The following is a 14,105-nucleotide window of genomic DNA, read 5'->3' on the forward strand; positions in this document are numbered from 1 at the left end:
GCTAATTTGCTGCTGCAAAGGCTCTGGTCATGTTTTCTGTTTGTTTGTATTGTTGAAGAACAAAATCCCACACTCTATTAGGAGTGAAAGAAAATGAGTTTCATTGAGGAATAGCAAGGCCATCACCAAATAGCAGCTCCCGCCTGAAGGGATTACTCCATGTTTGGCTGCTAAACCACCCTCCCCAGGAAAACTATTAGCCCCTCAGACCCCCATCTGCTGAGATTAACCCAGTTGTGTCTGAAGAGCCTTTGTCTCAGTCATCCACTAGGGTGATGTCTGAGTCATTGCCTGGGGCATCCCTTAAGGCAGATGTCTTACAAGACATTGCTGAATGTTCTCCAGACACATTCCCAACACCCATTGTTGCTTCTAGGCCTATAACTAGACTGAAGTCCCTGCTATCCTCAAAGGTAAAGCACAAAATGTGATCCAGGGGGAGGTACACTACACTCCAAAAGAAAAAGAACTGCTTGACTTTTCTAATACATACAAACAAAAGCCTGGGGACTACGTGTGGGAATTGCTATTATGGGTGTGGGATAATGGTGCAAGGAACATAAAGTTGCATCAGCCTGAGTTCATTGATATGGGTCCACTAAGCACAGATCCTTCATCCAGTGTTTCAGCTAGAGAGCTTAGGAAAGGATTTAATAGTTTATGTGACTGATTCGGTGAAGCACAGATTAAGCGGTGGCCCACACTAAACCCAGCTGAAGTGCCAGACCCGCCTTGATTTCACAGTAGAAGAAGGTATCCAAAGGCTTAGGGAAACTGGCATGTTAGAGTGGATTTCTCGGGTTAGACCCACAGACCCACACGTGGAATGCCCAGAGGACACACCTTTTACCACAATGGTGAGGAGTAAATTTGTGAAGGGAGCCCCAGCATCCTTGAAGACTGCTGTGATTGTTATTTTATGGAAGTCAGATCTCACAACGGGAGATGCCCTAACTGAATTAAGACACCAAACTACAATGGGGCTGATTGGACCCCATGGTGTTAGGGGCCATGCGGGTGACTCAATGGACAAGAACAAGGTAGGTGTGGTTCACATAATGGACAGTGGAGTCAAAGCAGTAATGAGAGTAGCCTGACTCCTATGGACTCATGGCATTGGCTACTTAGTCATGGTGTCCCTAGGAGTGAAATAGATGGGAAGTCTATCAAGTAGTTACTTGATCTGTACGAGTGTAAGAATTACTGGATACTGCCTCTGAACTGACACTGAATCCAGGAGACCCTAGATGTCACTGTGGCCCACCAGTCAGAAAGCGGTTGTATGGAAGTCAGGTTCTTAATGGAGCCGTAGCTCTGGTTCATTTCACAGTGGATTCAGTGGGTCCCTGAATCCATCACGTAGTGATTTCCCCAGTTCCTAAACACATAATTGGAATTGGAATACCCAACAACTTGCAGAACTACCTTTGTGGATTCCAGACAAGTGGAGTAAGGGCTATTATGGTAGGAAAAGCCAAGGGGAAGCCATTAGAACTGCCTATCTAGGAAAATAGTAAACCAAAAGCAGTACCGCATTCCTGGAGGAATTATAGAGATAACTGCCACCATCAAAGACTTGAAGGATGCAGGGTGATGATTCCCCCAGTTCAACTCATCTACTTGTGTTTTTGTTGTTATGTGCTATCCTGTGGATTCTGACTCATGGCGCCCCTTTGTATAGATGGAAACACTGCCGATCCTGCACCATCCTCACAAAGGCTGCTATCTTTGAGACTAGTATTGCACTCACCGTGTCAACCCATCTTCTTAAAGGTCTCTCTCTTTTCACCAACCCTTTACTTTACCAAGCAAGATGTCCTTCTCGAGGGACCAGTGCCTCCTGATAACATGTCCAAAGTACGTAAGAAATTCTCACCATCCTTGCTTCTAAGGAGCATTCTGGCTGTACTTCTTCCAAGACAGATTTGTTCGTTCTTGTGGCAGTCCATGGTATATTCAATATTCTTGGCCAAGACCTTAATTCGAAGGCATCAATTCCTCTCCAGTCTTCCTCATTCATTTTCCAGGTTTTGCATGCATATGAGGCGATTGAAAATACCATGGCCTGGGTCAGGCGCACCTTAGTCCTTAAAGTGACATTTTTGGTTTTTAACACTTTAAAGATGGCTTTCGCAGTACATTTGCCCAATGCAATATGTCATTGATTTCTTCGCTGCTACTTCCATGGGCGTTGATTGTGGGTCCAAGTATAAAGACATCCTCGACAACTTCAATCTTTTCTCCATCGACCATGATGTTGCTTATTAATCCATATGTGAGGATTTTTTGTTTTCTTTGTGTTGTGGCGTAATTCATAGTGAAGGCTGTGGTCATTGATTTTCTTCAGTGACTGCTTCACGTCCTCTTCACTTTCAGCAAGAGAAGTTGTGTCCTCTGCCTATTGCAGGTTGTTAATGAGTCTTCTTCCAATCCTGATACCCGCTTTCTTCTTCTTCTTATAGTTTATCTTCTTGAATTATTTCCTCCATACAGATTGAATAAATATGGTGAAAGGATGCAACCTTAACATACACCTTTCTCAACTTAAAACCTCATAGTATCCCCTTGTTCTATGTTAATGACTGCCTCTTGGTCTGAGCACAGGTTCCTCATGAGCACAATTAAGTGTTCTGGAATTCCCATTCTTCACAAGATTGTGCATAATTTGTTATGAACCACACAGTCAAATGCCTTTGCATAGTCAATAAAACACAGGTAAAAGACTTTTTGGCATTCTCTGCTTTCAGCCAAGATCCATCTGATATCATGAGCAACGATATCCCTCGTTCCACGCACTCTTCAGAACTGGGCTTGAATTTCTGGCAATTCCCCGTCACTATACTGCTGCAACTGCTTTTGAATGATCTTCAGCAAAATTTTACCTGTGTGTGATATTCATGATATTTTGGACAATTTCTACATTCTGTTGGATCGCCTTTCTTTGGAATGGGCACAAGTGTGGATCTCTTCCAGTTGGTTGGCCAGGCAGCTGTCTTCCAAATTCCTTGGCATAGACCAGCGAGCTCTTCCCGTGCTGCATCCGTTCATTGACACATCTCAGCTGGTACTCTGTCAGTTCCCGGAGCCTTGTTTTTCACCAGTGCCTTCAGTGCAGCTTGGACTTCTTCCTTCGGTACCATAGGTTCTTGAGCCTAGCTACCTCCTGAAACGTTTGGATATTGGCTGTTTCTTTTTGAAACAGTGACTCTGTATGCCATCCATCTTCATTCGATGCTTCCTGCATTGTTTAATATTTTTCCCATAGAATCCTTCAATATTGGAACTTGAGACTTGATTTTTTCTTCAGTTCTTTCACCTTGAGAAATGCCGAACGTGTTCTTCTATTGCGCTTTTCTAACTCTTCGTCTTTGCAAGTTTCCTTATAATACTTTGTCGTCTCAAACCGCCCTTTGAAATCTTCTGTTCAGTTCTTTTATTTCATCATTTCTTCCTTTTGTTGTAGCTACTGTATGTTCAAGAGCAGGTTTCAGAGTCTCTCCTGCCAGAAATAATTCAGTTTTTTACCATTGAGTAGATGTTAAGTGTGTCTCTAAGTCTAAGGTATGTCTCTTGTAGGCAGCATAGAGACGGATCTTGTTTTTCAATCCATCCTGCCACTGTCTGTCTCTGTATTGGTGCATTTAGTCCATTTACATGCAGGGTAATTATGGGTAGGTTTTTTTTTTTTTTAATGAATTTAGTACTATCATTTTGATGTCTTTTTTTGTGTGTTGTTCATAGTTTCTTTTCCCACTTGATTTTATATGCTGAGTAGATTATCTTTCTATATTGTCCTTTCCTCATATTTGTTGTTGTTGATATTGTTTCTGCTGAGTCTGTATTTTTCCCTTGTATTTTATTTTGATGAGTAGGACAGTTTGTCTCCTTTGTGGCTACCGTATTATTTACCCCTATTTTTCTAAATTTAAGACTAACTTTTACTTCTTTGCATTGTTGTACCTTCCTCTTCATATGGAAGGTGTATGATTACATTTCTTAATCCCTCTTTATTATTTTAATGCTGTCTTCTTTTATATAATAACATTGCTGTTGCCCTGTTTTAGGCTTTTTTAAAATAATCTTGCTTTGTTTTTTTTGGGGGGGGGATTTCCCTGTCTGGGTTGACTTCTGGATGCTCTGCCCAGTGTTCTAGTCTTGGGTTGATACCTGATATTATTGATTTTCTAACCAAAGAACTCCCTTTAGTGTTTCGTGTAGTTTTGGTTTGGTTTTATGAATTCCCTAAACTTGTGTTTATTTGGAAATGTCTTTATTTTACCTTCATATTTAAGAGACAGTTTTGCTGGTTATATGATTGTTTGCAGGCAATTTTTTTCCTTCCATTTTTTAAATTTGTCATCCCATTGCCTTCTTGCCTGCATGGTTTCTGCCGAGTAGTCCGAGGTTATTCTTATTGGCTGTCTTTGTAGGTGACTTTTTGTTTATCCCTCACTGCTCTTATAATTCTCTCTTCATCTTTGGTTTTGGCAAGTTTGATCATAATATGTCTTGGTGACTTTCTTTTAACATCCACCTTATGTGGAGTTCGATGAGCATCTTGGATAGATATCCTCTCATCTTTCACAACATCTGGAAAGTTTTCTGCCAACAAATCTTCAGCAATTTTCTCTATATTTTCTGTTATCCCTCCCTGTTTTGGTACTCCAATCACTCGTAGCTTATTTCTCTTGATAGAGTCCCACATACATGATTCTTAAGGTTTCTTCATTTTTCTCAATTCTTTTATCTGATTTTTCTTCAAATATATTAGTGCCAAGTGATTTAACTTCGAGTTCAGAAATTTTAGCTTCTACTTGCTCAATTCTGCTCCTCTGACTTTCCATGGAGTTGTCTAAATCTGTAATTTTATTGTTAATCTTCTGAATTCCTTATTGTTGTGTGTCTATGGATTTTTCCAGCTTATAAAACTTTTCATAATGTTCCTGAATAATCTTTCTAATTTCTTCAGTTGCTTTATCTGTGTGTTCCTTGGCTCGTTCTGTGTATTACCTCATTTCCTTCCTGATGTCCTAAAGTGTTCTGTATATTAAACTTTTGTATTCTGCATCTGGTAATTCCAGGAATGCACTTTCATCTAGAAGATCCCTGGATTCTTTGTTCTGAGAGCCTGTTGAGGTGATCATGGTCTGTTTCTTTACGTGACTTGATATTGACTGTTGTCTCCGAGCCATCTATAAGTTATTGTCTTAGTTTATGCTTGCTTCCTGTGTCGTAGCTGCTTGCTTTGTTTTGTTTTGGTATACCGCTATGGGTTGCTTGAGTGAGCTAGCTTGATTATTTTCAGCTTTGGAACTCTGGTGTCCTGTCTCCAGCTGGCTAGATGTGTTATCAGGTATATCAGTCTAGGAGTCCATTCAGTTTTCTTGTATGAATTCAGCTCAGGTTTCCAGGTAGCTGATCATCAAGTGTGTGGTACAGGCTCTGTCCTGCAGTCTTAGAGGGGCAGGGGTGATTGGCGTAGATACCGGTATCTGATTGCAGCAGAGGGTCAAGCTCTGAACGAGGCAGGGGACTAAGAACTGACCCCCAAGTGTCTCTGAGGAAAACGCATCTCTGTTCCCTAGAGCATGCTGGTGGGTGGGTCCTGCAGACGGACCATGGGCACCCAAAGTTTCAGGTTGTAAGGAGTGGGAGGTACCAGTTATCTTTGGACCCCTGTCGCGGGTGGCTGGGTGACCTGAGTGGAGCTACCAGTCCTCAGGTCCCTGATGTGGGTAGGTGAGGACCCTGTTTAATAGGCAAAGCAATGTCAAACATCAAACGCCCACCTCTCCACGGCACCGCTGAAATGCTTGGACTTTGCCAACAAGGGCCTATTCTCCCGAAATAGGCCCACACAGGTCCATGAAGAAGGGAAAGGTGCTCAAGGTCCACAGACGGTTTATGCCTGGACGGGAGTCGCTTCTGTCCTGAGATGCCCCGGTTAATGGAGCTAGCAAATTACCTCTTCCCCCCAGTTGCATTTTTTTTCCTTCCCCAAGGCCAGGAGGACGGCTCCAGGTGCTCACCAGGGTCTATCTCAGGCCTAGGGATTCAGCCGCTGTAGCTGGCGTGGGGGTGGGGGGGCTCAGTAAAATATCCGCAAGTACTTAGCTTTTGCGGAGAGTGCCCTTCTGTTCAGGTTCTGGAGGTGTGAGTGGGCTGTGTGGCTGCTGCTTCTCCCCGAGGAGACTGCGGCCAAACGCTAGGACCCGCCCGCCGCTGCCACCTCCGCTGCTCCGGGAATGGTGCCTGAGGGCTCCCCACGATTCAGGGCCGGCAACTCCTCTCCGCTTCTGAAAGGTCCCTTCCTTCCCCTACCCCTCAGTTTGTTGTCTAAGCTTGCCTTTGATGCTCAAGGCTCCCAGCTTGTTACAAATATACTCTTTCACTTGTTTTTTCAGGTCTTTGTTGTAAAGAGGGCGCCAAGGATGTGTCTGTCGAGTCCGCCATCTTGGCTCCTCCTCCCGTTAGTTTTCTTTTTTTAATGTATTTTCAATCTCTCGTAATAGAGACATAGACTTTTAAACCAAGAAAAGAAAAAAAATCCGCTGCCATAGGGTTATTATATTTTCTAGGTGAATTAACCCTTTTATTGTTTTTATTCTCCGTCTGTTTATGCTAATATACTTTTACTCTGAAACCTATGTTATTTGGTATTAGCAAAGCAAGTCGAACATTCTTTTGTTTGGTGTTTGCATATTATACCTTTTCCATCCATTTATGTATGTTTTTAATTTTATTTTGGTAAGTCTTATTGCCTGGGCCTGAAAGTCGGAGCTAAAGCCCAGGGCCCAGGGGCCTCGACTCAGAATCCAGAGAATGCGACCAATACCTGGAGTCTGGAGGGCAGGGCCATTGTGTGAATCCTCTCAGAGAACAGAGGATTATTTTCCAGCCTTGAGGGCTAATGGAATATATTCTATAGACTTTCTTTACTCCTGTCATCACTACTTTCCCTGCAATTTCTCCCATTTGTAATGGAAATATCTAGTTTGTGCCTGGTTTGCCATTGTACTTTGGAAGCAAACAAACTTGTATTCTAGATTTCACAGGTAAAGAAGAATTTGTGGATTTTGGACTTGGAGTTGATTTAGGGCTTTTGCTGTGATGTGATGTGATAGGGTGAATGTGTCTTACATGTAGCAAGGACATGAATTTTTGGAGACCATTGGGCAGAATGTCATGGGTTGAATGTGTCCACCCAAAAGATGCGTCAACTTGGTTAGGCCATGATTCCCAGTATTTTGTGGTTATCCTCTACTTTGTGATTGTAATTTTATGGTAAAGAGGATTAGGGTGGGATTATAACACCCTTACTAAGGTCATATCCGTGATCCAGTGTAAAGGAAGTTTCTCTGGAGTTGGCCTGCATCACCTTTTATCCTTTTTTCTCTTTTTTACAAGAGATAAAAAGAAAGGGAAGCCAGCAGAGAATGGGGACCTCATGCCACCAAGAAAGAAGCACTGGGAGCAGAAATAGTGCTTTGGATCTGGGCTTCCTGTGCTAAGAAGCTCCCAGTCCATGGGAAGATTGAGGAGAAGGACCTTCCTCCAGAGCCAAGAGAGAGTCCAAGCTGCACTGAAGGCTCTGGCAAAAAACAAGGCTCCAGGAATGGACAGAATATCAACTGAGATGCTTCAACAAACAGATTCAGTGCTGGAAGTGCTCGCTTGTCTATGCCAAGAAATTTGGAAGACAGCTGCCTGGCCGACCATATTTATGCCTATTCCCAAGAAAGGTGATCCAACAGAATGCAGAAATTATCGAACGGTATCATTAATATCACACCCAAGTAAATTTTTGCTGAAGATCAGCTGTAGCAGTATATGCACAGAGAACTACCAGAAATTTAAGCTGGATTCAGAAGAGGACGTGAAACCAGGGATATCATTGCTGATGTCAGATGGATCCTGGCTGAAAGCAGAGAATACCGGAAAGATGTTTACCTCTGTTTTATTGACTATGCAAAGGCATTCGACTGTGTGGGTGATAAAAAATTATGGATAACTTTGCGAAGATGCGAAATTCTGGCACAGTCGATTGTGCTCATGAAGAATTTGTACACACAGCAACTGGCAGTCATTCGAACAGAACAAAGGGATGCTGTGTGGTTTAAAGTCAGTAAAGGTGTGCGTCAGGGTTGTATCCTTTCGACTGACCTATTCAATATGTATGCTGAGCAAATAATCTGAGAATCTGGGGTATATGAACAAACACGGGGCATCAGTATTAGAGAAAGATTCACTAACAACCTGTGTTATGCCGATGATACAACCTTGCTTGCTGAAAGTGAAGAGTACTTGAAGCACTTATTGATGAAGACCAAAGACCACAGCCTTCAGTATGGATTGATCACACCTCAACATAAAACAAAAATCCTCACAAATGGACCAATAAGCAACATCATGATTAAAAAAAAAAAAAAGATTGAAATTGTCAAGGATTTCGCTTCACATGGATTCACAATCAACACCCATGGAAGTAGCAGTCAAGAAATCAAATGTCGGATTGCACTGGGCAAATCTGATGCAAAAAAAAAAAAAAAAAAAAAAACTTAAAACACTCTTTAAGTGTTGAAAAGCAAAGATGTTGCCTTGAAGACTATGGTGTGTGTGACCCAAGCCATTGTGTTTCAATCTTCTCATATGCATGTGAAAGCTGGACAATTAATAAGGAAGATCAAAGAAGAATTGATACTTTTCAATTATGCTTTTGGCAAACAATATCGAATAAACCATGGACTGCCAAAAGGACAAAGAAATCTGTCTTGGAAGAAGTACAACCAGAATGCGTCTTGGAGGCTAAGATGGCAAGACTAAGTCTCATTTACTTTGGACATGTTATCAGGAGGGATCAGTCCCTGGAAAAGGACATCATGCTTGCTAAAGTAGAGGATTAGCAAGAAAGAAGACCCTCAATGAGATGGATTGGCAGAGTGGCTGCAACAATGGGTCCAAGCATAACAGTGGTTGTGAGGATGGTATAGGACCAGGCAGTGTTTTCTTTTGTTGTTCGTAGGGTCACTCTGAGTTGGAACTGACTGACTCACGGGCACCTAACAACAACAGCAACAATGACAAAAGATATTGAGCATACTTTCATGTGGTTATTGGACATTTGTATATTTTTCTTGGGAGAAATGTCTATTCAAGTTCTTTACCCATGTTTTATTTGAGTCATCTAGTGTTGTTATAACAGAAATACCACACGTGGATGGCTTTTACAAAGAGTAATTTATTCTCTCACAGTCTAGGAGACTAGAAGTCTGAATTCAGGGCGTCAGCTCCTAGGAAAGTCTTTCTCTCTCTGTTGGCTCTGGGAGAAGGTCCTTGTCATCAGTCTTCCCCAGATCTAGCAGCTTCTCAGTGCAGGGGCCCCTGGTTCAAAGCAAATGCTCCTGGCTCTTCTGCTTGGTGGTAATGAAGTCCTCCAGTCTCTCTGCTCCCTTCTCCCTGTTATATATCAAAACAGATTCACTCAAAATACAATCTAATCTTGTAGGTTGAGTCCTACCTCATTAACATAACTACCTCTAATCCTTCCACATTAACATCATTGAAAAAAAAAAAAAAAAAAAAACCTTGCCCTTGAGTAGATTTCAACTCATAGCAACCCTATAGGAGAGAGTAGAACTGCCCCATATGGATTCCGAGGATCACCTAGTGGATTAGAACTGCCAGCCTTTTTGTTAGCAGTCCCAACTCTTAACCAGTACACCACCAGGGTTTCCAATTAACATCGTAGAGGTCAGATTTACAACACATATGAAGATCACAAGGATGATAAAATGGTGGACAATCACACAATACCGGGAACCATGGCCTAACCAAGTTGACACACATTTTGGGGGGACACAATTGAACCCATAACATGTTGTTCATCTCTTTTTTTCTTTTTTTTGGTGATTTGTAGGAGTTCTTTATATATTTTAGATATGAATCCCCTATCAGATATTTGGTTTGCATTTTTTTTTCTTCAATTCTGTAGGTTATCTCTTCACTTTCTTGATAAAATCCTTCGACGTACAAAAAAAAACAAAAAAATTCACTTGATGAAGTCCAGTTTATTTTTTGTTGTTGATGCTCATGCTTTTGGCTTCGTATCAAAGAATTCATTGTCAAAAAAAGGTTTTGAAGTTTTAACTCTGTTTTCTTCTAAGAGTTTTATTTCTTTTGGGAGAAATGTCTCTTTAAATTCTGTAATCATTTTGAGTTAATTTTCATATATGGTGTGAGGTATGGGTCCAGCTTCATTCTTTGGCATATGGGATCCTGTTGTCCCAGCACCGTTTATTGAAGAGGCTATTCATTCCCCTTTGAATGGACTTAGCACCCTTGTCAGAAATCAACTGGCTATAGGTGTATGGGTTTATTTCTGAACTCTGAATTCTATTCCACTGGTCTTTGTGCCTATCCTATACCAGCAGACTTACTTTTTAATTTAAGACAGTTCTTCTTAAAATGTACAGACTTCTTACAAAAATAGTGGACCCCAGGAACTCCAGACCCAGGAGCCCTGGACCTGTTCCTAAATTGAAGTTTAGATCTCTGATTGCGTCTGGGAAACTCTACTTGTTGTAATTGGAAAGACATAGATTTATTTTGTCGAGCCTTTGTTTTCAGCTCAGTTTCTGTTCTAAGGTTTTGGCTAATTGTAGGCTACGGTGGTTAATAGGGAAATTTTCACATTCTCTAAATTTAACTGATGTCATTTAACTAAGTCAGCTAACTAAAACCATTTTTGTAAAGGACTACACCCTGAGTTAGCTGTAATCCTTCTGCAAAAATGGTGTTAAAAGTTACCCTGTTTTCCTCTTCTTCTAGGTTCAAGCCTGAATTCTCCATAAAAAGTCTGGTCAAGCGATGTCTGTAGTGATAAACATTCTCACCCTGTTCCTGCTTGCAAGCTTGAACTTTAGCCCAAACAATCTTATAGGAAAAAATCTTTGTAAAACATTTGGTTAATTTTGTTGTAAGAGGTATAGTCTGAGTTACCAAATCAGTACCTGGGACGTTTGGTTGGATGGACAATGATTTCTCAGGTTCTTTCCAGTTAGCTTCTTCCTACCACCTTTGAGCACCCCCAGGTCCTAGCAACATGTGTAACAAGTTATATAGATCACCTGGACCAGACTCATAAGTTTCTGCCAGAATTTTAAATTCTTCCTTAAATTTCTGAGGATCTTCACACAGGCTGGGGAACTCTAAGAACGGTGTGAAGTTTGGCCTTAGACCAGGAGGCACCAGTAACCTCAGGCTGTCCGCCTCCAGTTTTGGGGTATTTCACCTTAAAAGGCATCTCAGCTATGGGGCTAGTTTCAGCTGGAGGTTTGGTCCTTTCCTCTTGAACCCCTTCCTCTTTTCCATGATAAGGAAGTTCTGCTGAGGCAGTATCTTTGCGATTCCTTAATCAGTTCTGCTTGTCTAGATACAACATCGCATAATGAAGGAAATTTGCTGTCATTTTGCCATTTGAAAGCTTCCAAAAAACAATTAAAATAGGCCTTCCATTGGGTCCGATTAATCTGGGAGCTTTTATTGGTTTTATTCTCTTGGAAAACTTGGTGGCCTAGTGGTTCAGTGCTCCTGCTGCTAACCGAAAGGTCAGCAGTTCGAATCCGCCAGGTGTTCTTTGGAAGCTATGGGGAAGTTCTACTCTATCCTATGCGGTCGCTATGAGTCTGACTCGAGGACACTAGGTTTGGGTCTTTTTTTTTTTTTTTAATTTGCTGCACAGAAAAGTTAACTTAGTGAGTTCAGAACTGCCATAACATAGGCATTGATCAGTACTATTTTCCTTGATAAGTGCAGGCCGTCTTTGAGGGTACTGAACTGAACTGGCGCCATAATTCCTGACCGTATATCAAACAGGAGTCCCAGAAGGGAATGCTTTATGGTCTTTAGAAGCGCTGTTCCCTATCTTAGGAAGCACTACCAAGTGGCAACCAGGTGATCTAAGCCAAAATGGAGCCTTAGAAAAACAAAAGGAAAAAAGGTTCCTGCGAAGAATGATAATTTTCGTCCACTAGATGGCAGACTCGTCAAGCTCCAAAGGGTTCAAACTGTGACTGGAATCCGGAAACAAAAGACAGAAAGTTCAAAGGACACACTGAAAATGTAACACTTTCAGGGTTTGCCAAAAGCGCATCAGGGGCTTTGCCCTGCGCTCTTCCAGATCCGAGACCCCAAAACGCCACAGCAAACAGCTGTTCAAAGGATAAGTAGCCAAGAGAAAAGAAAGAATGATCAGGACCACACTTCACAAGATGAAGCCACTAGGTGGCAGTCTGGGAACGCAGTTGGAAACCCAACGTTGTAACAGGCTTCCGAGGACAGTAAAGGTGGAACGCGAAGTTCCAACAAGCTTACAGGCTGATTCCACCGCGAAGGAGAAAAAGAAAAACCGGGAGCAGAGAAACGACTTCGGTTAATCTCCACAAAAAAAAAAAATGCACCGAAATAGTTCGGGGCTAGATTCTCAACAGAGTCACGGGGAAATGCACAGTTTGCTTTTCGGGAGCACTTACCCCCAGACAGCCAGAAGGGTCCGAAAAAGCTGCAGGGAGGGGCACACAAAGGGGCCCTGGGTGCCAGAGTCCCGTGTTTCAGGTCTTCGGGTCTCCGGGGGAAGGGTAACTTCAAAAACCCTGCCGATTAACTACGCCAAAATGTTGGAGAGAAATGACTTTCCAGCTCCCTTAAGGTGAAATCGAAAGAGATTTATTGCAGCGGACACGTGGCAGTGGGAGATCGCAAAGTCTCAGGCTGACGTTCCGGAATCTCAGGGGAAGAAGGCAAATCAGGAGTAATCAGAGTGCTGAAGGGGGAGAATAAAATTACAGTTTTTCTTGTTGGTTCACAGTGACGAAGGTCAATCAAAGGCGCGACAAGTAAAGCACAATCGTTGTCATTATTGCTTACGTGAGTCGATTGACTGGCTACAAGACACAATTGAAAGACAGGAGGTCAAGGGGGTTTCACCTTGGTTACAAAGCAGCCACAGGACGGATATTCTCAAGACTGGTTGGTTAACAATCACGTTGCTCAGAATGTTAGCTCTCCAGATGAGAATGGAAACAAGGAGTTTCCATGATCTCTCACTTTGCTGGGCATGTCAGAAACCTGAGGAGGCTGATACCAAAAGTTCGCCTTAAGTCTTCACATTCTTTAGCCTGATCCGCAAAGCAACTCATTTCCTTCATGGTGATGGGTTGGTTCCTAGGGAAGGAAGGTAGAACCTGGGGGAAAGCTTACCTGGAGCTGCTAGACAGCCAACGCCAAACCTAAGGTGAAAGACTACATTGAGCGCTTAGAGTTACTTTAGTCTCTTTACAGACAGATCAGATGCCTGTTTTTATTTTCTATGCCTAAACAGTCTTTTTTTTTTTTTTTTTCTCATCAGTCCTTTGTGCCGATTTCCTTTCTCCAACAGTTTCCTCAAGGTGCATGCCTTGCAAGTAGATGTTTAAGTTCTTACTTAAAAAACTTACTTACTTGTCTGGAAATGCCTTGATTGCCCTCACATTTAGCCTGGGTTAGAATTCTACTTTAAATCAGAACTTGAAAGCATTACATTATAATCTTCTCCTAGCTAATTTGCTGCTGCAAAGGCTCTGGTCATGTTTTCTGTTTGTTTGTATTGTTGAAGAACAAAATCCCACACTCTATTAGGAGTGAAAGAAAATGAGTTTCATTGAGGAATAGCAAGGCCATCACCAAATAGCAGCTCCCGCCTGAAGGGATTACTCCATGTTTGGCTGCCAAACCACCCTCCCCAGGAAAACTATTAGCCCCTCAGACCCCCATCTGCTGAGATTAACCCAGTTGTGTCTGAAGAGCCTTTGTCTCAGTCGTCCACTAGGGTGATGTCTGAGTCATTGCCTGGGGCATCATCCCTTAAGGCAGATGTCTTACAAGACATTGCTGAATGTTCTCCAGACACATTCCCAACACCCATTGTTGCTTCTAGGCCTATAACTAGACTGAAGTCCCTGCTATCCTCAAAGGTAAAGCACAAAATGTGATCCAGGGGGAGGTACACTACACTCCAAAAGAAAAAGAACTGCTTGACTTTTCTAATACATACAAACAAAAGCCTGGGG

General features: G+C 42.2%; 1 long non-coding RNA gene across 1 annotated transcript; it reads right to left on the bottom strand.

Moving 5' to 3' along the window:
• Positions 1–9,218: 9,218 nt before the first annotated feature.
• LOC135228131 (uncharacterized) lies at positions 9,219–13,427 on the bottom strand. The gene is made up of 2 exons (XR_010318471.1): positions 12,531–13,427; positions 9,219–9,456 (listed from the first exon to the last, which is right to left on the bottom strand). It is a non-coding gene; the product is annotated as an uncharacterized LOC135228131 (long non-coding RNA).
• Between the last annotated feature and the right edge of the window lie 678 nt (positions 13,428–14,105).

Source organism: Loxodonta africana, chromosome 18, assembly GCF_030014295.1.
Source record: "Loxodonta africana isolate mLoxAfr1 chromosome 18, mLoxAfr1.hap2, whole genome shotgun sequence".
Lineage (NCBI taxonomy): Eukaryota > Metazoa > Chordata > Mammalia > Proboscidea > Elephantidae > Loxodonta > Loxodonta africana.